General features: G+C 39.0%; 1 protein-coding gene across 1 annotated transcript in view; it reads right to left on the reverse strand.

The window, feature by feature from the left end:
- The window catches only part of Lypd6 (LY6/PLAUR domain containing 6), a 136513-nt gene extending 114432 nt beyond the window's left edge, over positions 1-22081 (reverse strand). Inside the window, exon 1 of the mRNA XM_027938040.2 lies at positions 22032-22081. The gene's annotated coding sequence lies outside the window, so the exon portion shown is untranslated. The remainder of the gene's footprint in view (positions 1-22031) is intronic.
- Positions 22082-22340: the final 259 nt, after the last annotated feature.

Here is a 22340-nt window from a genome sequence, read left to right on the forward strand (position 1 = left end):
GTTCTGTAACACAAAGTGGATAAAGCTACCATAAAAAGCTGCTGTAGCCCTGCCTCGTGGCTTGTTCCACCAGGTGTTGATGCTCTGGGCCTCTATCTTAAATGCTTTTGCCTTTCTCTCTTACAATGCTAAGAAAATGGCCTATGAAAGTGACCTGAGCTACCAGGGACAACCTCTACAGCCACCTTGCTCATCGTGCCATCTCTTACCCTCCTTGTCCACCAGAATTCTGCCACAGAATTCTGCGCAAGATGCAGGCAAAGGTATATCTGGGAGAAGAGATAGGCAGGACCTTTTGTTTGCATCTTTCTAACAGAGCCCTCATCCCTAGTTACATCATTCACATCACACTTCAGCACAGAACTCTCTTAAAATACAGTAAAATACTCCACAAAATTCAAATGTGGTTTTCTAAGGGGAATTTAAGCCCTCAGCTCAGAAGGCCAAACCCCCCTATGAGGCTCCTCATAAAGCAACAATCTTCATCACAAGCCCCTCCACTTTCATCATCATCTGTGGAGTGCTGCAAAATTATGATTTACAAGCAGAAGATCCAGAGACAAGAGCCTTAAAAAGGTTTCAAGGTGGAAAAAAATTTTTAATGAACATATTTAGGTTGTTATGAGCCAAGTTCAAAATTCAAGTCACATATGAACGATTTTTTCAGGGGGAGGAGTAACCTGATGTTCGAATTCATTTGCTTCTCATTTTGAAGTAATTCATCTTTAAAGTTTCTGTGAAAATTCTACGGAGTTGCCCAGAAAATGGCACCGACCATCTGTAAGTAAAAACAAAAGCTCTCCATAGTATATATCACAGGTTCAAAGCACTTTGGCATCGGCAGATTGAACACGTTATTAAAAGAATTTAACTGCAAGAAGAGCTACCATAATTACACAGCAGCTGGTCTAATGTTGACAAAACAACTTTTAAAGGCTTTCAGAAGCCTTAAAGGCTAATCAATTAAAAAGGCATGAATAGTAATGTGGCTCCTATCCTCAGCACTGCAAGTGACGTCTCCTCCAAGTACAGCGAGGTTTCCATTTTGGAACAATCATTTCTTACATCCTACAATTAAGGCGAACACGTGAATAAATTCCAAGTTGTGTCTAGGTGAGATGGTTATACTTAAAATAAAATAACTCCATAAAACTCAATTATAAACGTTGAACTTAATGAGCATTTCCACACTAGCAAAGTTATTATTGAAATGCCAACAGCTCATGCCAGAATTGGGGCTTACTTTACCAAGAGCAGGCAAAGAAACATTTTGGATTAATGTCTACATTAGCCAACAATATACTGGAGGCACACCGAATGAACGAATGAGTGTGGGATGAGCCTGTGAATGCATTCCAGGAACAGTGACAATCCTCCTGAGAATTAGGATTGCCCAAGTGGTCTCCTGTGGAATGGCCTCCTTGGCCAGACTAGCACACATTTCCTTCAAGCTCCAGCCAAAAGTCCCTTCTCCTACATGAAGCTTTCTCCAGACTTCCCACAAGGCTTTAGTCTTATTTTCTTTCTGAATCCCTTACAATCAAAGAATCAGAAAGAACTTTACATGTCACTGTATCCAGTTCCCTTAGGACCTGACAAACTTTTTCTAGAAATGCTAGATAATAATATTTTGAGCTTTGTGGTTCATGCAATGTCCATCACAAACACTCACCTGCACCATCGTGGGGCCAAAGCAGCGGTATACAATATTTAAACAAATGGGCATGGCCGTGTCCTAATAAAATTTTATTCACAAAAGTTGGTGGCCAGCAGATTTGGGATGACCCCTGCTCTCAAGCATGAGTCCCCCTCTTTCCTAGTCAGTATGCAGAGTCTCTTTGAATACCTCCTCACAGCAGCCTATTTTCTGAAGCTTTCCCTTCTATTGACTGAAAGGAACCTCCTCTAATATGCAGCGAGTCACATCTTCATATCCTACACTCTGTCCTCTCCTAAATCATTCTCCCTCCCCAGAGTATCCTGCATAAATAGGTCATCAAAAACAACTTCTCTAATTAAAGAAAAATACTTCCAGTTTTGCCTTTGGGAGCCCCAGAGAGAAGTCTTCCACCTCTTCCACCTAACAACCCTTTATGCATCTGAAGACAACTACCAGATATGGCATTTACTGTCTGCTGTGTTCATTGGGGATCCATCTCGTCGCATGTCTTATTGTTGGTTTTCTTCTTCATTGTACACACTTTTTTCCTCCCCATTTGGATGGCAAGTGAAGCATAGTCCCTGGCACATAAGCTTCATTTAGTTTGATGAGTAAGAGTGGCAGAATGACCACATAAATATCAATCAACACTTCTTTTTAAACACCTTCCTCAAGGAATGCTATTGGGATGGCTGGATACAGGAGGTAGACAGCTCATCACAGTAGTGGCATGACTGTCCCCTCAGACCTACACCTGATTAAGAGGCAGAGACCTCCTTTCTCTATCTTCTTCCATCCACCATGACCCTGGAGTATATAGTTTTGTTGGTACATTCATTGTTCTATTTGGGAATTCTGAGATGGGATCCACTGTGTGTCCTAGTCACATGCCCAACCCTTCACTGGCTCACAGTGACCCTATCTAGTCATGTTAACATCCTGTGCTATTTATCGCTCTCCTTAATAATCCCCATCCTACAGCAAGGCTACACCTTCTGTATCTCTGTGAAGGCACCTGGTCAGCCGTCAGTCATCCATCCTAAGTTTTAAAAAACAATAAACAACTGAAATAATAAGTGTGCCTTGTGAACAGGCAATCCTCCTCAAGGAACGAAATAAGGTCCTTTGTCAAGAAACAAGTAAAATGAGTATCTCTCAATGTTACCTCTAAAATTTACTCCCCAGAATTATTCTCTTTCTAAGTCAGTATATTTTAAAAAAAAAAAGACCACTTTTTAATATCTCTGTGAGAAAGGGGTCTTTAAGACCATAACAATGACCTCATCTCTTTTAACATCAGGCTACCTTTTTTATATTCCTTCTCCCCACATTCCAACTTCACACCAAATTCTCCATCCCAGGTAACACCTATGGGACTCCACAGTTGCTGATGAAGGATTTTACCAAACCCTATATGATATCCAGTTGCTGGAAATAACCAAGGGCACCACATCCTGACAGGAAAGATCTGCTTATGGGTGCTCAGGGTAGCAGAGAGGAAGCAGCAGGGGCAGTGTGGGTATCTGCTAACCTGGTACACAGGACCATCAAAGGTACGCTGTCATTTTAGGTTGTGCTGTCTCTAACGGATAGGGGATACCTCCACTACTTAAATTTAAATTAAAATGAAGTTTTAAATCCAGTTCCTCAAATGCAATAGCTACATTTCAAGTATTCAGTAGCAAAGGTGGCTAGTGCTTACTATATTGGTCATTGCAATATATAGACTATATCTGTCCCAAAGAATAGAATAGAAAGTTCTACAGGATGGTGCAAGAGGGTCCACAGGTTCTTTCTCTATCCCTATGCCATTCACTGATTGTAGCTCTCTGACCAGCACCTATAAGAGTCAACTGATAGGAGATCAACTGTCAAATCCTGCTGGAGTTTACTCTGTACCTCCTTGAAACCCTAAAGAAATATGGGGATGTGGAATCTTATATCTGGTCATTCCAAACAATGACCCTCCACATTGCTTTATTTATTTTTTGCTTTGTTTTGTTTGAGTTCCTTAAGGAAAGTGAGCAAAGAAACACCTAAGTTGCCCTTACCACCCCCAGGGAGGTTCACCAAAGTCCTTAGCTTTTGCTTTCTGAGAAATTGTTACACAGCACAGAAAAAGACTTGGTTCTCATGTAGATTTAGTAAAAAGTAGAGAAAACAAGAAGTAAAGTTTCTCTATTTTTTCTGAAGTCAGTATCCTTTGTATTATTTTGTGGCACTAATTTTTTTTCTTTATCACTTTGCATCCAAAAAAAAGAATGTAGAATTTTTTTTTCTGTTTTTAAAAATTTGACTCCAAAATTTCAAGCAAAGTGTTAAAATATTTATGTGCCTTATATTTGTCACCAGGCAAGTAGAGTTATTCAATAATCTGCCTCTAGGTAACATACCATATATTTTTTTTCAGGTTTACTAAAATTGCCATCTCTCTAAAATCTAAGAACAAGAGAAAGTTGCTAATAAATTTAAAATTTTCCACATACTTGCTTTGGAGAACATGAAATTATGAGAGGAACTACATTCAAATTCCAGGCTGCTTTGTGAAAGATGAGATGACCTCCTGATAGTCTATAAAGCCTGTGAAACATCTGTTTTGATAACACATGTACTTAAAATTCCCCACATGTCAGTTTCAAGTTTCTACAAAATATAAGGCAGAACCAGCTGCAAAAATAAGAAGGAAAGGCTGTTAGCAAAGTGTTGGGAAATGTTAAGGATTTTAATAGGACCCAAGTTTCTTTACTATTTGCATATCAGGAGCCTAGGAAATTGGCCCAGCAGAGACTCCATTTCATACCCCTTCCACTCGTGATAAAAGTCTACCATGACATTGGTATGTTTTCCCTTCCTACCTTCCTACCAAGGGGCTGCAGTGTGTTTAATTCTAGTACCTCATCACCAAAATGTCTTCTCATTCTGTCTGTCCCTCCAAATCCTAACCATCTGCAAGGACCAGTTCTAGTCCCCCATTTTCCTTGAAGGTCTTCATCTCTTCTAGTCTACAAATTCCTACTTCCTTCTGTGCTCTAATGAGGAACCATATTCAATTGTTCTCATCTCTTTCTGACATAAAGATCTGACCTCACTCTTGTTGATTTACCCATTGCATGGCTTTTACAGAGATTAACTGAGCTCCCAAAACTGCACCTTCAGCCCAGCTCTGCCTCCTAAACTCATATTCATAGTTCCCAACTGCCTAATCCATATCTCCATCTGAAAACCTAATAGGCACCCCAAAGTTATGAAATCCAAAGCTTGTCTGATCCTCCTCCAAATCTGCTCCTCTTTAGTCACTGCATCTCAGTACATAAATAGCAGCTTCACCTTGAGTGATCAGACCCCTAAACCTTGGAATCATGGTTGACACTGTTTTCTTATTCATCCTACATCCTGTACTTCAGAAAACTGTATCTTCTCTACACTTTCCAAACATTCAAAGAATATCTTTTACACCAACTCGATTGCAGCCACCTAGACTTAAGCCAACATCATCTGAATTGTTGCAATAGTAGCCTCCCTACTTCCAACCTTACCCACCTAATATTTATTTTCATACTAGCTAGTGATCTTTTAAATCATGCATTTAATCAGGGCATTCCTCAGTGCTAAGTCTTCCAAAGCTCCTGAACTCACTCAAAGAAACAGAGAGAGAGAGAAGCACTGCAGGATGGACAGACCTTCCACTGCTCTCCCTCTGGTTTACTCTGCTCCTGCCAGTGGTCTCCTTGGCATGATGCTACCATAGCACCTTTGCATATCTGCCCAGAAGTTTCTTTCCACAGAAATGGCCAGAACTCTCTCCCTCACTGGGTTCAGGTATTCATCCTGTGTCACCTTCATAAGGCAGTTTTCTATCGTCACCATATTTAAAGGTACCAGCTGACTCCCACCCATCCCTAATACTTCCTCTCCTGCTTATCATTTTAGTGTCTCCCTAGCACCTATTACCATTTGACATGCTGTATATTTTCAATTTGTTTCTTTATTCTCTGCCTCTACCCTTCTAGATATCATTCTGTCATTTCCCATCCTCTTTATGAAGACAAGGATTTTTGTAAGTTTCGTCCTCTGATTTCTCCCCATGGATTTTTGCTTATTTTATTTCTACCTGGAATGATGATTGGTATAAGTTGGCCCTCAAATACTTAGAGATACAAGGAGAGAAGTCAATTACAAGTTCCTTGATGGATGGAAAGCATGTCTTACACATCCTCTTTGTATCCCTGGGTAAGGCCCAGAAAAAAGTGCTTGTTGCTTGATTATTGCTATTTGCATTGCAGAATACAAAACAGTGGTCATTTACATTGATGGAAAGGTTAAATACAGACTGTGTTGATGCAATATTCAAAGATGTAGATTTTTTTTTAATTTTAAACCTACTCAAACTTATAATCTGGGTTCATGTGTGAAGAATCTCAAAATCACCTATGAGTCAGTTTCTTAAATGCTGCCAGAAAAATTACACAAATACCTGCTCAAAAGAAATATGGGAAAGAATATCTCAGTATTGTTAATTTTAAAATAAAATTAAAGCAAATGAGGTGAATTTCAATGCCATGTCAAGTTCCAAAACAAGAAATTTAAATTCTTTTGCCATTAGATTATTAAAATAGGCAGGTGATTTTACAAATCAACTCCACTTTGCCAAGAATTGATGATGATGACGACTTAGTTAAATGGTAAGGAAACTGGGGAAATCAGGGGAATGCAACAGAGAGACAAGGAACATGTCCTTTCCCCTATCCCAAAGGAGAAAGGTGTTATCTGTGATATTGACTGAATGTCACCCCCGACCATTCATATATTCAAACTCTAAATCCCAATGTGATAGTATTTGGAGATGGGGCCTTAGGTAAGTAATTAGGGCCTGAGGGTGGGGTCCTCATGAATGGAATTAGTGCCCTTAGAAGAAGAGACATAAAAAAAAAAAAAAAAAAAAAACTTGCTTCTCTCTTTTTCTCTGCCTTGTGAGTATACCATAAGTACATGGCCCTTTGCAACCCAAGAAGAGGCCCTTGCTGACACCAGACCTGCCAGCACCTTCATCTCAGACTCTCCAGCCTCCAGAACTATGAGCAATAAATATCATTATTTGAGGCACCTGTCTACGGTGATTTGTTATATACCAGCCTAAACTAACTAAGACACTCTGTCATCGCCTAAACAACTAGTCTTCAACAATAGAGGCTTACTGGTCACTAAGCTTGACAAATGGCTGGGGAAACCTCAATCTTTCTATACATCCTGAGTGTTGCCTATAAAACATCAGTGATTAAGTACAACCAAACGCAAACTAAATTCTTTTCCACATAAGATGGCTTGAAGGTTATGCAGAAGGCCTTACGGAAATCTTTCATCCATGAAATGATTGAACATTCCAGAGTGCAAATGCTGTAACATGTGGAAACAAACCCTACCAAGTGGGTTTGCAAAGGGCCATGTACTTATGGTACGGCACTTATGTTCCTTCCCATAAAGAGCATCCTCGTCCCATGTGAGAGGCCTCAGGTCTCTTCCAAAGCTCATGGAGCTGCTGCTGTTCAAAAATCGATCACATGCATCTGTATGAGGTTGTGAAATCTATACCAAAGTTTCCGTGTATAATTCCTTTAACTTTGTGCATCTTTAAAAATAAGAAAATAAACGTTAGACGCTAATTAGCATTAGCTTGTGAGTTAACAAGAATTTTACTTTTAACGTAGCCAGGTAATGGTCACATTATTGGCATGAAAGTGAGGATAATTATAAAAAGCACTGCTCATTAACTAATTTCTTCTTTTACTCAGCAAACACTGATTGAATAGGAAGAGCCTGCTCATCAAATATCTACCAAGCATCTACCCTGTCCCAGAGCCTGTGATGGGTGTTCAAATAAAGCATCATTTATATGTTTAAGGAATAGAAAAAGTAGCTTCTGAAAATAGAGGCATAAATTCAAAAACTGGCACATAGTGCAACATGGAATCTTCTCCAAGACAACCCAAGGAAGCTAAGGAACCATGAGGTCTCAGAATCAAGTCAATATTATAACATCTTTTATCACTTGAGAAAAACATAGTTATCAATTATTCATCAAATTTCACAATGCAACTTGGAATTTTAAAGTATATTTAATTAAATGGATACAACTAATTCCCAGTTTTTTGACTGCTTTAAATAGTATATTAATTTAGCTTTGTTTTTATAGAATTTGTTTTTATTAGCATTTATTAATTATACATGGGATTTGGTGTGATTTTTCCATACATGCACACAGTATACACTGATCCAATTCAATCTCCCTTTCTCCAACCCACTCCTTACACACACACACCCTTCCCAATCTCTAGTCATCATTATTCTCCTTTCAGATCAGCTGTTTTAGCTTCTACATGAGAGAATATGTGGTATTTGCTTTCTGTAGGGGACTTATGTAACTTAACCCAATGTTCCATCCATTCAGTTGCAAAGGACCGGATTTCCTTCTCTTTTATGACTGAATAATACTCCATTTGTTTATATAACACATTATTTATATCCATTCATCTGCTGACAGACACCTAGGCTGATTCCATGTCTTAGATATTGTGAATAATGCTACATTAAACATAGGTGCGTAGGTCTCGCTTTGGTTTCATTTTCTTTGAACATATACCCAGAAGTGGGATAACTAGACCATATGGGAGATCTATTTTTATTTTTTAAAAATAAGGTCAGAAAAAACAAACAGGAATATTAACATTCATCAAAGGTAAGACTGATTCATATTCAAATTGCAACAAAGATCCTTAAAAATTTTAAATAAGGGAAGAGGATAGATAACCAGTATTTGAGAAAATGCAACATGTAAACTTAATTATAAAAAGGAAATCAATAACAGATTTTAGCTTTTGTGTGCTAACATTATCTAACAAATTATTCCTTTAAAAACATTTAAAGGAAACCTCACAGCCTACATACCTATTAGAATACACCTGCTCTGGGTTACCTGTAGATTAACTGTTGAGATTTAGATCACTCTAATTCCAGAGAATTCACAAAATGTAATGATAAAATATGAAAGAGTCAGTGTGAATCCTTCTGCCCAGTGGATTACAGATGAACCACCCACAGTCACCCGCCCCAACACTCCTGAAAGACGAGCTATTTCAGTTGATGGAGGCATCATCTAGAACTAGGCCCAATCTGCCTTGGACATCCATATCTGCCTCCCTTCTCCCATCCACACCTGCAAAACACCCCAGCTTTCACCTGCTGCTCACCAAGGCATGGGTGGATCTGGAACAAGTCACAGGAAATGTCCAAGATTTGCATTGGTGTGACACACATTTGTATATATTCAGTATTCATCTTTAGGTTGCAGCTCTGTGATTGTCGCACTACTTTCCTCAGAAAAGCCTCTGTCAGATTAAAATTTGCATCTTTTATAAATTGTTATTTTCTAGAATATTATCTTCTCTATTAATATAAATATTTCAGTAATTTAGTTTAGGGTGTTTGTGTATGTGCATGTGTGTATATGTGTGTGCACACCTGCACTTGGGAAATTCATTACTTGTATTTTGACTGCCCGTGACTTAATCTAGTCTAAAATGTAAAAGTATACAGGAAATGCATAGTTTGCAGCTTTGCACTCTCATCCTACATTTCTCTTAAAGTAGAAGCAGGGGTTTTCTGACAGTACATTTTTGATCAAAAGGTTCACACACAACACAACACAAACTCTTCTAGGTAAGAGGCTAAGAAGCTAGTTAGGGAAAAAAAAAAACAGAAAGAGAGACAAACTCTGTAACTGTAGTTTCATGGACTTTAAAACCAGAAGGACCGAGGGGCTGAGGTTGTGGCTCAGTGGTAGAGTGCTTGCCTAGCATGTGTGAGGCACTGGATTTGATTCTCAGCACCACATATAAAAAAAATGAATAAAATAAAGGTCCATCAACATCTAAAAAAATATTAAAAGCAGAAGGACCTCAGACATCAGCAAGTCCAGGGTGTTATGTTGAGCCCTCATAATGAGCATCAGTGTAGGATAGGTTTGGAATTCACTGATTATATTTCTTTCAGACATACGGAGTGGACATTAATTTACTAAAAGTTCTGGAAAGTCCTGCAGTTTAAAAAATGCAAACACTATTTAACCCATTGCTTCCCAAGCATACTTATCTTTTTGTTTATTTGTTTTAAATGAGATTTGTTGAAAGATAATTCACACTCAATAAAAATCACACTTTTAAAGTATACAATTCAATGGTTTTTAGTATATTCACAGAGAAGTACCACAATCTAATTTTGGAACATTTTTATCACCCAAAACAGAAGCTCCATACCTACCATTGTACATTTCCTCTCCCTGGCACCAGCAACTGGATCTCTCCTTCAAATCCTGCTCAGGCAGTGCTGAACTTGTACAGTCATTTTGCAAATGAGAAAACTGAAGTTCAAAGAAATTAACTGGCTTAGCCAAAAATCCTACAACTAATTGGCAAATAGGGTTATATGAGTTTAGATAAAAGTGAGAAATAAGCAAAAATACCAGAATCTTTCCTTTCTCCCCACATCTCACCAGGTAGAAGTTGCTATCTCTGTGTCTCCGTCTCAGTGCTTTTGCTTGGACTCACATTCCCTCAACTTTTTCTTGCTTACTTAATCCGTATATTATTCAGCTTGAATTCATTTATTAATGAGCATGCTGTTTCCTCCAGGAAGACTTGACACTAATCTCCTCCACTGGAGTTGAGACAATGACTTGCCAGGAGAATGGCTTTAATGGTGGAAGTAGCAGGAACTGGATTCCCTTGATAGGAGTGGAATCAGTCAAGAGCAGGAAGTTTTCTTAAATTGATAATAAAGTAGATGATGCCTTCCCTATTCTAAGTCCTTCAGCTCCTTCTTTTTTTTTTTTTTTTTTTTTTAGCAGTGCCACCAGGCAGAGCCCCTGGCTCCTTGCCCCTTACACATGGTGCCTTTCTGCTACTCATCTGCAGTGAGGCTTTTTTTTATTGATTTTTTAAAAAAATAAATGACAGCAGAATGTATTACAATTCTGATTATACATAGACAGCACAATTTTTCATTCTCTGGTTGTATATAAAATATGTTGACACCAATTTATGTCTTCATACATGTACTTTGGATAAAGATGTTTATCACATTCCACCATCTTTGCTAATCCCCTGCCCCCTCCTTTTCCCTCCCACCCCTCTGCCCTATCTAGAATTCATCTCTTCCTCCCATGCTCCCCCTCCCTATCCCAATATGAGTCAGCCTCCTTATATCAGAGAAAACATCCGGCATTTGCTTTTTTGGGATTGGCTAACTTCACTTAGCATTATCTTCTCCAAAGCCATCCGTTTACCTGCAAATGCCATGATTTTGTTCTCTTTTAATGCTGAGTAAAATTCCATTGTGTATATATGCCACATTTTTTTAATCCATTCATCCACTGAAGGGCATCTAGGTTGGTTCCATAGTTTAGCTATTGTGAATTGTGCCACTATAAACATAGATGTGGCTGTGGCTCCTTCTTCTCCGCACCCTTTCCCCTTCCATTTTCCATGTTCAATCAGTACACTGCTCTCAAATCCACAAGAAAATGTCTGCACTGCCCAGGAGTTAGAGAAAATAAGTTTGCACGCTTGCCTGAAATGTCTTGTAGATGTTCTAGCACGCTACATTCCTTTAATTTACATGGCCTAGCTGAAAACTGCCCCTTCTAGCTAGGGTCTCTCCTATGTCACTCCCAAACTAAGAAGAAAGTACCATTACAGACAGTACATTTCTTTAAAATGTCATTCCATACCATTAAATGAAATGCACTTCACTTAAAATTTGAGCCTCTGAATAGCCTTTGTGGTAAAATCTGTCATACCATGTTGGTTTTCATTTGCCTGGTTTGCTTATACCAAAATCATTACAACAACAACAATAATAAAATAACAACACTAGCAACAGGAGGAGTTGAACCTTGTATCATTCCTCAGAACTCGGTGGAGTTGATGCCCATCTAACAACATCTCACCTAGTGCTCCCTAAATCAACACTTTGAGTCAGTTGGATGGGATTCCAACCCATGGCAATGGACAGGAAGAACATTGGTCATTAGAAATTAAACAAATCTAACCTAGTCTGGTCCTCTGTTTAAAAAGTACCAGCCCTTTGGGCATTTTTCCCATCTATTAATAGGAAGCCATATGGGAGATGGTTCATGAAAAGTTTTGCAATAGCATAGAAGGACCATGTGCATCTTTATCTACATATAGCAAGTTTAATATATTTCCCTCTATTTTATTCTATTAAAATAAGGATCCAACACAATACATTCTATATGCATAACTCAGCAGCCATCACGTGACCTAGGGAAAGTACAGCAGTAAGAAAGTTGTAAAGAAATGATACAGGAATAATTAAATCTAAATGATGGAAAGGGGAATGATTATTTTCTTCCTTGAACTTTTAATATAAATTGCCTATGCACTTATAGAAGCACTGTCCTGCTTAGTATAAAGATGTGAGGCTGCCAGATTTTTATTTCTACCTGTGAAGATGTCTATGTCATTGGCCACTCAGGACTTAGTATCTGCTTCATACCACCCTCAATACCTAGGAGGAATTCCTAGGGCACAAAGGCAGAGAAGGTCCCAAGGAGGACCTTCACAACTTGTGGTGTTTATTTGTTCTTCAAGGATATCCAGAGACCAAAATTAGGTGTCAATGGTCACACAGTACAAAACCTACCCTTTCCATCTAAACCAGTCCTTTGTGATTGCCCCTGGATCTTTATAGTTTTTCTCTATGAACACTGTCATGCTATGCAATGTATTTATTGAGAGTTCACACTGTGTTAGATAACAAGCTCATGCCCAACATCCCAGAGAAATAAGTCATTATATAAATAAGAAGCAAGAATGCATAAAAAGAATATGTCAGTACAAAATACATGTATAAGTAAAAGAGTAAAATTTACTCTGATGGGGAAATTGGGAGAAAGGCTTCTTTGAGGAGATTGCATTGAATGATGCCTTGAAGGATAAAAAGGTTTGTAACCTGGGAAATAATGGATGGAAGGCCACTCCTGACTGAGGACACAGCTGACTGTGAGAGAGTCAGGACTGCGGCAGAAGTTTCTGTGAACTCACTCAGTTGGGTGATTGGGAATCTGAATTAAAAGAATTTGATAAAAGAAAAATTTTCTATGAAGTTATACATAAAAGAAAATCCATGTATTTCTAATACCATTCCTTTGATCTTCTATGGAAAGCTACTACATAAATGCAAAATATTACTTCTATTAAAGTCAGTATTTTTAAGTGGCAACATTTTTAGAACACTTGAAAGTGGATTTTTTTTTCTCTCCAAGATAGAAAAATTCTAAGAAATTAAGTAAATTCCACATGAATAATCAAGTCAAAGAACAGTGAATGTCTCTATATAATGAGAAAAGAACAAATTCCAGGGAAATGCTAGATCTCTTAAATTATTTAGTACAGATTTTATGCTCCTTAGAAGCCAAGAATTCTTGTATGTTTAACTTTGTTTGGTCTATATATCCAAATTATGCTACATTTTCAGTTAATCAAAACCATTTTATTAGATCAGCAGTAATGGCAATTTTAAATGTCAAAAAATATATGTTGGTTCCTACTCATCTGGGGATTGAAAGTTTAATTAGTGCAGCCCCTTGATTTTATAGTAAAGGCAAATGATGCCCAACCAGTGGGTGAGCAACTGGCTAAAGGTCAGCCGACCACTTAAACTGGAGGAAACTAAATAACTTGCCCAAGATCACACAGGTTGCAATTGGTAGAGTCAGAATTACAACAGAGGAGATCCTAGACCCCCTCACCTTTACTGCCTACCTGCCATGGAAAATTAACACAATCTCCCATAAGCAGGTAGAATGCTATAGATGAAAAGCCATGCAAATTAAAAGTGGAGGATAATAAATGCTATGATTATAAGTGTAAACAAGTGTATACATTGCCTAAATTGCTTCAATGGCATAAAGGAACAAGTATTTCTAAATGTCTAGGGTGGAAATCTAAATAATGTGCACACTTGCTAATTTATTATATTATTTGCTACTGAAAAAGACAAAAAAATGAAATGAGAAAAATGCAGTCTTCATTTCTTTTGCTTTTTCAGGGCATTAAGATATCCAGTATATTTTTTTAAAAATTCACCTCAAACTTACTACTCAAACACATTAATTGCATTGTTATTCAATAATTTGGAATAATTAAAGATACTTCTTTTGATAAGTAGCAATCATGACTTCAAAGCAGGGGGGCAGAAATAGTTGAACAGTCTTAGATATAAGAATTCTTGACAGGTATGCTGGTGCACATCTGTCATCCCAGCAGCTCAGGAGGCTGAGGCAGGAGGTTCACAAGTTCAAAGCCACTCTCAACAACTTAGCAAGACCCTAAGCAAATTAGTGAGACCTTGTCTCAAAATAAAAAGATAAAAGGGCCAGGGATGTGGCTCAGTGGTTAAGCATCCCTGGGTTCATTCCCCAGTACCAAAAAAGAATTCTTATATCCATAGCTTCTAAAAGTTCTATCAAAGATAAAGATTTTACACCCAATATCCATTTTGCCTAACAACCCATCACACTGTAATTATCCATACATACAAATAAACTTTTTTCAAGCTCTTGAATTTCACTCTGCATCCTCTTAGCAAAAGAAAGCCAGGACGAGCGGGTGGGACTGCAGGACACAAGATGGTGAAATTACATAGTCCCTGAGCTAAACACTTTCTAACTAATATCCCTTGTTTTCAAATAACAATAATTGTATTCTAGTTATAGTTATTGTTGTGTTTTTTTTTTTTTAATTTCCATGATAAACAGCCCAAATTCACTCTATTTGTAACTGTGTACATTAGAATTTGACTTCTGGTATCTAAGTCTTTTGTTGTAGCAACCTGATAAGGGTAAAATGTCAATGTGATGGAGATTAAATGTCCTAGAAACCAGTTACTACTATGATCCCTAATTGGCAGACTAAGAGAAAAACTAAAATTACCTGATGGGACACCATGTTTGGTGCTTCTCTGAGGAATGATTCTCGAAACTGGGCACCTCCCTTTGGTGAGCCCTGGAAGCTTTACCTATGAAGTTGTTATAAGATACTTTGGCACCTGCTGGCATGAGTCTTCTAAGCTAGATGCCCCCACCTCTGTCCAGTGTGGATCTATTCCTCACTCCTGAACTGTGCTATGTGAACCATTCAAGGCCTCTCTCCAAGAGGAACAACTGCTCCATAACCTTTTGGTTTAGTTAGCCTTTGGGTTGGTCCAATGTAGTCTTAGAATCAGGTTAACTGAACTTAAAAAGATCCTCTCTAGGTAGTAGGATCCTGTCCCTTAAGCCTTTGTGTTTCCAAGCTAGAGTTCTTATCTTTACATTCTGTCATCAGATAACAACTACTTCCCCCAGGTCCTCACTCACAACCTTGACACTAACTTGATCATTGGAGTGTTCTTATCCGATTCCTTCATGTCTGTCTTTCTGGAGAAATGACACAAGAGTTTAATGATAGAGAATACACACCAGATATTATATAAGAACAAGATAAGCACTTTGTTCTTCTGCTAAGATTCTTTCTGACAAGACCAGGTAAATTATTTTGATCATAGCTCCTTATCAATTTGGTGTCATAGAAAAATATACAAGGATCCTAGATCCCTTGTGGGGATCAAGTGTTAATATCTGTCTTAATCTCTTCAGGCTACCCTACAAAATACTTTAGACTGGGTCATTCACAAACAACAGAAATTTATTGCTTACAGTTCTGGAGGCCAGGAAGTCCAAGAACACGGTGCCAACAGACTTGTGTGGGGTGGGGGCTCTTACTCTCTGCCTCTTAGATGGAGCCTTGTTGCTTCATCCTCACATGGCAGAGGGGGCATGAAGCTTCCTTCAACCTCCTTTATAAGGGCACTAATTCCACTCATGAGGGTTGTGCCCGAAAGGTCACATTTCTCTACACTATCACATTAGGTATTAACTTTAACATATGAATGGGAGGGCACCAATACTCAGATTGTAGAAATGTTTAATTATTAATTTTTAATAGTTTTGGATATAAAATGCTCCCTTGCAAAGACTCCAGTTCACCAAACCTAACTGGGATCACCCACAGTGAGGAAAAAAGATGAACCCAAGCCAAGGACTCAGAGGTAAAATCCAGAGTCAAGGAAAATACTAACACCAAAACACAGAAACAAAATGAAGTTAAGAGAGGGATGCGAGTGACAGGAACTGGAACAAAAGTTGGGAATAAGCTGGTAGATCCTAGATGACCACCATAAACGAGTTTAATGGCCCAGGGTAATATGACACAGGAATGTCAGGAAAACCTACAGGAACAAGGATAAACTGAGTGAATCTTAGGACCTCAGAGGGTACAATGAGCCAGAAGCACTCTTCTTATTTCAAATTTTTGTGCATCTATGAGAGTTTTCAGTCCTTTCATTCAATTCAGAACATTCAACAGTGTTTACTGGTAGACTTCACTGTACCAGGCACCAAGGTACTGTTGACAGTGCCCCGTCCTCAAGACACCTCAGTTCTAGATAGGAATCAGCGATGCTTCCATAACTCGGTTCTTCACAGCTTAATAGTTATGGCAAAAAAAAAAAAAAAAAATGGAATCCCTTTAGATTTCCCAGTTCTCACTATCTACAAAAGCAATGGTGTTCACACTTCTCCATAATTCCAAATATTTAAAAAAAAAAAAAACACTTCAATATACTGCCTTCTAGAGAAAGAAAATTCAAGGGGAAAAATAACAGGCAAAAATTTTAACTACAGATTTTCAGGAGACAGAAATGATCATCATCAAATAAGCTTTTCTTTATGGTAAGATCACACTACATCTTGAGTTAGAAAAATAAACCTATATTTCATAACATTTTTTATCATAAAAGCAATACATATGCAATATATTAGAAAATCTGGATAATACTGAAGTAAAAAAAAAGACAACAAAATTACCTGCAATACATAATAGCCAGAGATATTCACTGTTAGTATTTTGATGTATTTCTCTCCATACAGACAAATGAACAGAAACAGTGGATTTATATAAACTTAACTATATATTTTTATGTATCACATAAATACAGAGTTGTATACCCTACTCTTAACATTGACTTGAATGTGGTGGGCAATTTTTTTTTTTAAAGAACTGAGATACTAGCCAGTTATGTTAGCCACTGATGGGAACAGAATTTAAAACCACCTCCTGGAAGTGTGCTTGGGGATTGCTTTTTCCAAGTCCACTTATCTTCAATCTTCCACTTTGACTTTAATCTTCTATTATTTTTCTTTCCATTTAGGTGGTCTTTCAAGTTATTCTCTTAGTTCAACTTTAGCAGCTTGGTTTTTACTTACCATAAGAACTGCCTATTGTTGTGTGAGCGGATCAATATAATCAATAAGTCATACATAGGTTATAGATTATAGGAATAAGGTAAGATAACAAGGATAAGCAACAGTAGGACATAAGTTCATAGATAAGTTCATCAGGAATGTAACTGTGAGACATAGGATATGGAACAGTGAAAGGTGATAAGTCAGTATGCCAATATAGTTATAGATAAATATAGGCTGATAGGTTATTATAGATATAGACAAGGTTAAATCAAACATAGTTGTGAACAATTGTATTAGCTTGATCAGTAGTAAAATGATAAGTAAATGAGATAACTGCAAGGATCAAATAAGTCCCTAGTACTAGGACAGCAGGAACAGAGTCACTGTGGCTATATGAGCATGGCCGTAGGGACTCCATCTTAGTTGTTCTAGACTCTATCCCAGTTTTTCTGCTACTGCTCCTGTGAAGAGGGAACTGCATGACCCATTTCTGAGAAAGAGAAACAAAAGCTGTCTTCTCTTTAAAAATTGTTTTTCTATACTTTGTATCCCACAGAATGTACCCAACTCAGGATATAGTGGTGGTCCTAGTGAGCTACATCCTGGGTCTTAGTACATTTATGGGTCTATATGACTTTAAAATAGATTATCTTCCCTGCTAAGCTGAAACTCAGGATATGGTTGTCTGACACTTGTTCGGACCTAGATGCGATTAAGCTAACTGCTTTTTTTTAGCCACTGTAACTTGCTTGCTTGCATGACGCTGAGAAAAGTCCCTGAGTTGATGTTGTCAAGACACAGGCCAGGAAAGGGCTGGTCTCTACAGGGGGGAGACAGCCCCTGGCCAGGTAAATAAAGCTCTCTTTTGTTTGAATTCAGATTTAGAATGTTTCTGAGGCAGCTCGCCATAACACCTATTATCTATAAACATTTGTACAAGTGTTAAATAAGATGATCTCCAAACTACCTCCTGGAAGAGCCTATTTGTCCACCCAGAAGCACCTATTGATCTACACTTTTGTTCCTTGGCCAGCTTCCCATTCATAACAAAAGACTGTGAATACAGGGGGAACTGGGACTCAGTTACTTCATTAGGCTTCCTGAAAGATTAAAAAATTACATGTTCTACAACACTTAACAACAAACGCACGTTCCTCCATTAGCTCTAATACATTATTCTTCCTTTCTCTAATATAAATCATTATTTGTTACTATCCATTTGCTTTGAATACTAATCTCCCAATCATGTGGATCTGGTTCGATGGTCCCAGGGTCTTTCCTGAAACCCTTTCCTTGACAGGTACCCCATAGGACATCAGCCAATGTTCCATAAATGCCCCCTAAAACTGTCACACACCAAGTTTCCTCAACATACTTGGACAAAGGCCATACAGTCTTGGTGATTTATTTGTATCTAGTGTGCTGATTAGGTCTGGAGTACCCTAAGCACTTCTTGATATATTATCTCCAGTGTGTGTACTGCTTGAGAAAGCCTTACTACAGGAATATTACTCAGCAAAAATAGAAGCAAAGAATTCATTTATACTCTATTTTATCACTTCTTATCTCTGAGTGTGTGTTAGGTGTGATGAAAGCCAACTGCTTCCACAATCCTGATTTCCCAGTATTTGTCTTTCACTATTGTTTTAGAAATATATTGTAAAGATTCATCTTTGGCTACTTCATGTCTAGTGTGCACAGGATCTATCACCTTTTATGGGCTCAATTTAGTAACATAACCCTTCAAATATTTTTCTTTCCTGTATTTTTCCCCCTATTTAATGTTTTAAAGAACTTGAGTACAAGGCCTTCATTTTTCTTATCATAGGTGGTTTCCCATAAGAGAATTTATATAATCCCAATTTCTAATGAGCAATTCGGCTTTTTAAGTATTTCTTTCCAGCCCTCTTCCCTGCTCCAAGTGTCAGCACTGAATTCCCTTTTAGGGAATGATTAGGCACTTGATGTCTTTCTTTGGAGTCCTCTCTATCCATTAGAACACTGAACTAAATTAAATTGAAATGTATATCATTCAACACTATATGCTCCAATCTGTGTTATATCTGTTATGTACTCAGTGAATACTTCATGAATGAATGTGATATCAACAACTAAAAATCATGGTCCACTTATAAGGTGTTATGTCCCATGCTAAGCACGCATTACATCATCAGATCTCGAGTGTATGTAAACTCGTGTAACCCCAGCATATAGAACAGAGCAGTACAAACTAGGAAATCACTAAATATTTGTTGCATAAGTAAACTGAACAATTGCATAAGGTAGGTGCATTATTCGTGTGCTACACGTAAGAAACTGAAAACACAGAGGTTCATTTTCTGAAGTTCCATAGCATGTTTTAAGCCATAACTTGAAACCAAAGCCCAAATACTTAACCAAGACATTACTAGTAAATTCAACACCTACCCACATTAATGCAAACAAAATTAACACCATTCATCTTAATAAATATTATGCAATGCCACAAATAAATAATGTGAGCAATAATTTTCCAAGAAAAGATTCGCAATTTCTGGGCTTTTATAAATAATCAGATAGGCAGATATCTCTAAGTTTCTAATTGCTACCTATGCAAGTGAAAATATGATTTCTCTTTAACCAATGTCTTCTCCTACATTTGTATACTAGTTAAGGATTCCAGGACTTTTTCTTTAGAGGTTTAAGTCATCTGTTTTGTCAATTCTTTTTCAAATAAAAATAGCCCTAATGAAATAATCATTTAAGACTTCATTGTTAATTGTCTATAGAATTTATGAGGAATTTCTGCTTATAAAGTAGAAAATTTACATATTTCTGGAACATTCTTGCCACGATTGGTCACTTGATTTTCCTGAAACCCTACCACTAGGACATCCTACTTCAGAGTTATGATGACTTGTATCTTTAACAACTTACTAATAAAAATAATAAAATGAAAGGGTGGTTCCTTAAAATCATTATTAACTCTCTCTTTAAATCTTTATCAGCCCACAACTTAGTGGGAGCTAAGTGATATTTAGCAGACAGCAGAGCCTTTCAGGGGTGGTACATTATGGTCCCTGAAGCTGTGGATTGAATAGTAAAATGAGATGTAGAATTAGAAGTGGGCAAACACCAAAGATGTCACCCAGCATTAAGGAAAAAAAAGGAGGGAAGGGGAGAAGGAATAAGGAAGACGGGAGGGAAGGATTTAGGGGCAACTTGGATTTGAACTCTGCCATTCACCTTGGAAAACTCAACCTCTGAGAACCTCAGTTGTTCCATCTGTAAAATGGGGGTGATGTAAACTGTACAGTATAATACAATACATGGTATGGTGTTTTACTTGGCATTACTTGCCTAGAATCAGTCCAATTTATGCATTCTCTGCTATAAACATTCACCTTACAAAGACAATCGACAAATTCAAAAAATAGCCCCATGAACTGTGTCTACCTTTTTTGGTCTGGAAGCATTTCTGATATTTTTAACCCAAGAAACCAATGTTCAATTTTCAGCAGGTTTTATGTATCTATGAGCTCAAAAAGCTTACTGTTTGCTCTCAAGACTAGAGTGCAGTAAACCTCTGTTTCAACAAGGAAGGCTCTTTTAAGTCTTGTTTCATTCTGGTGGCTTTGGTTGAGGTGGAAACTAAAATTGAAAACAGATAGATGTTTTACATTTAAATGGGTTTAACATAAATGTGCATTAAGCCATTTCATGGACGATTGCACAAATATCTTTTGCAAACTTGGTACACGTGAGCACATATACAGTAACCATTCATGTCTTCCAGAGAAATAAGGTGCAGATGTGAAATTTTAAACAGCTACTTGGAGTTCCTTTCACTGGAAAGAAAATGTAATGGCTTTAAGGGAATTGCTCTAATAATATCATGGCATCTGCAATGGCTGGCCAGAGCAGAGCAGAACAGAGTGTATGTCACTGCAAGTCAATTTAACAAGAAATAAGCTTCCCCCTAGAGAATCTAAACTCCCTTGCCTCCCACAAAGAAAATTGAATTTTGGAGGTCACACCTTGGGTAGGTTACCAAAGGGAGAAGCTTAACATTGTTTTTGTCATGTGCTCTGGGAGGTCAATGCTGTTCCACCAACAAGTCACTATCAAAGATCTATTTCCACCTCCCCAATGCCCTGAAATTAAAACAAGTCTCTGGAGTACATTAGGATGGCAAGTGATTGTGACACTAAACATACCTGGGACCACGCAAGATACAATCGTGTCCAAATATCAAGTTTGAATCACGCAGTAAAGAGTAGGTGCTATGGGGGTTAAGGGTCTGGAGGGGTTGCTGGCAGAAGTGGTGAGACTGCAGTGGGGGGTCAGAATGAGTTAGATGGAAAATAGAGAGTTTTATGTTGAAATTGATGGCTTGGTCAAATATGAATCAACCGAACTGCTGTTACCAAGAGAAAACCGATCACCAAGTGAAGCCCAGACGAAGTCCCTACTTTAGGTGGACAGTCTCCGCCCAGGATCCTAGGAGTGGGTTGTCCAAGGGCCTAGCACCCTTTCACAGCAACTGGGAGGTGGCCCAGCACAGTGCACCTCCTCGCAGCCGGCTTCTCTCCAACCCACTAACACCACCCCCCCGCAGCAACATGTGGGGTGCTGCCACTCCGCTAGCTACCGGGGAACTCTCTCCAGCTGGAGTTCCTGGTGTATGCACGCTTGGCCCCGAGAAGGTACTGAATTACTCCTGGAGAAGATTCCTCCAGCCTTGAACTTGGCAGCTCCTGACGTTTCTATCCCACCCCACCGCGCTCCAGCACAAAACACAGGCACACAGCGCTTTCTGCCCACTCCGAAGGAAAGCATGAGAGCTGGGTGTAGAGGCCGTCACCACAGCTCCGCTGGCCTTGGGGCGGGGGTGAAGGCTGTCCTAGCGCTAGGTAGTTCCAGCGACTGAGCCCACTCCCAGGCTTGGCCCAGGCCAGGCATCAGCTGGGGACCCGCTACCACCAAAAGCGTATCCTTTTGTGCTCCTCGGGGAAGCCCGTCTCTACTCACCCGGGCTGCGCGCGGATTCCGGGCGCCAGCGGCAGCCAGCTGCCCCATCCCACGAACACTGCGGCGCCCCCAGAGAGTGCAATGCGGAGCCCCGCCAGCGCGCGGCCGGAGCCCGGGAGCGCAGGGAGGGAGCGAGGGAGGGAGGGAGGGAGGGAGGAGGGAAGGAGAGATCGCGGCGGGGAGGGACAGGGGGCGGGGGCCGACGGGGGGCGCGCGTGCCACTCCCACTCGCGCCCTGCACTCGCGGGCGCCCGCTGCTGCGGCCGGCCAGCCCGGCCTCTCGGGTCGTGGAGCCAATCAGTGCGCGCA

The sequence above is a fragment of the Marmota flaviventris genome, chromosome 11 (assembly GCF_047511675.1).
Source record: "Marmota flaviventris isolate mMarFla1 chromosome 11, mMarFla1.hap1, whole genome shotgun sequence".
Taxonomy (NCBI): Eukaryota; Metazoa; Chordata; class Mammalia; order Rodentia; family Sciuridae; genus Marmota; species Marmota flaviventris.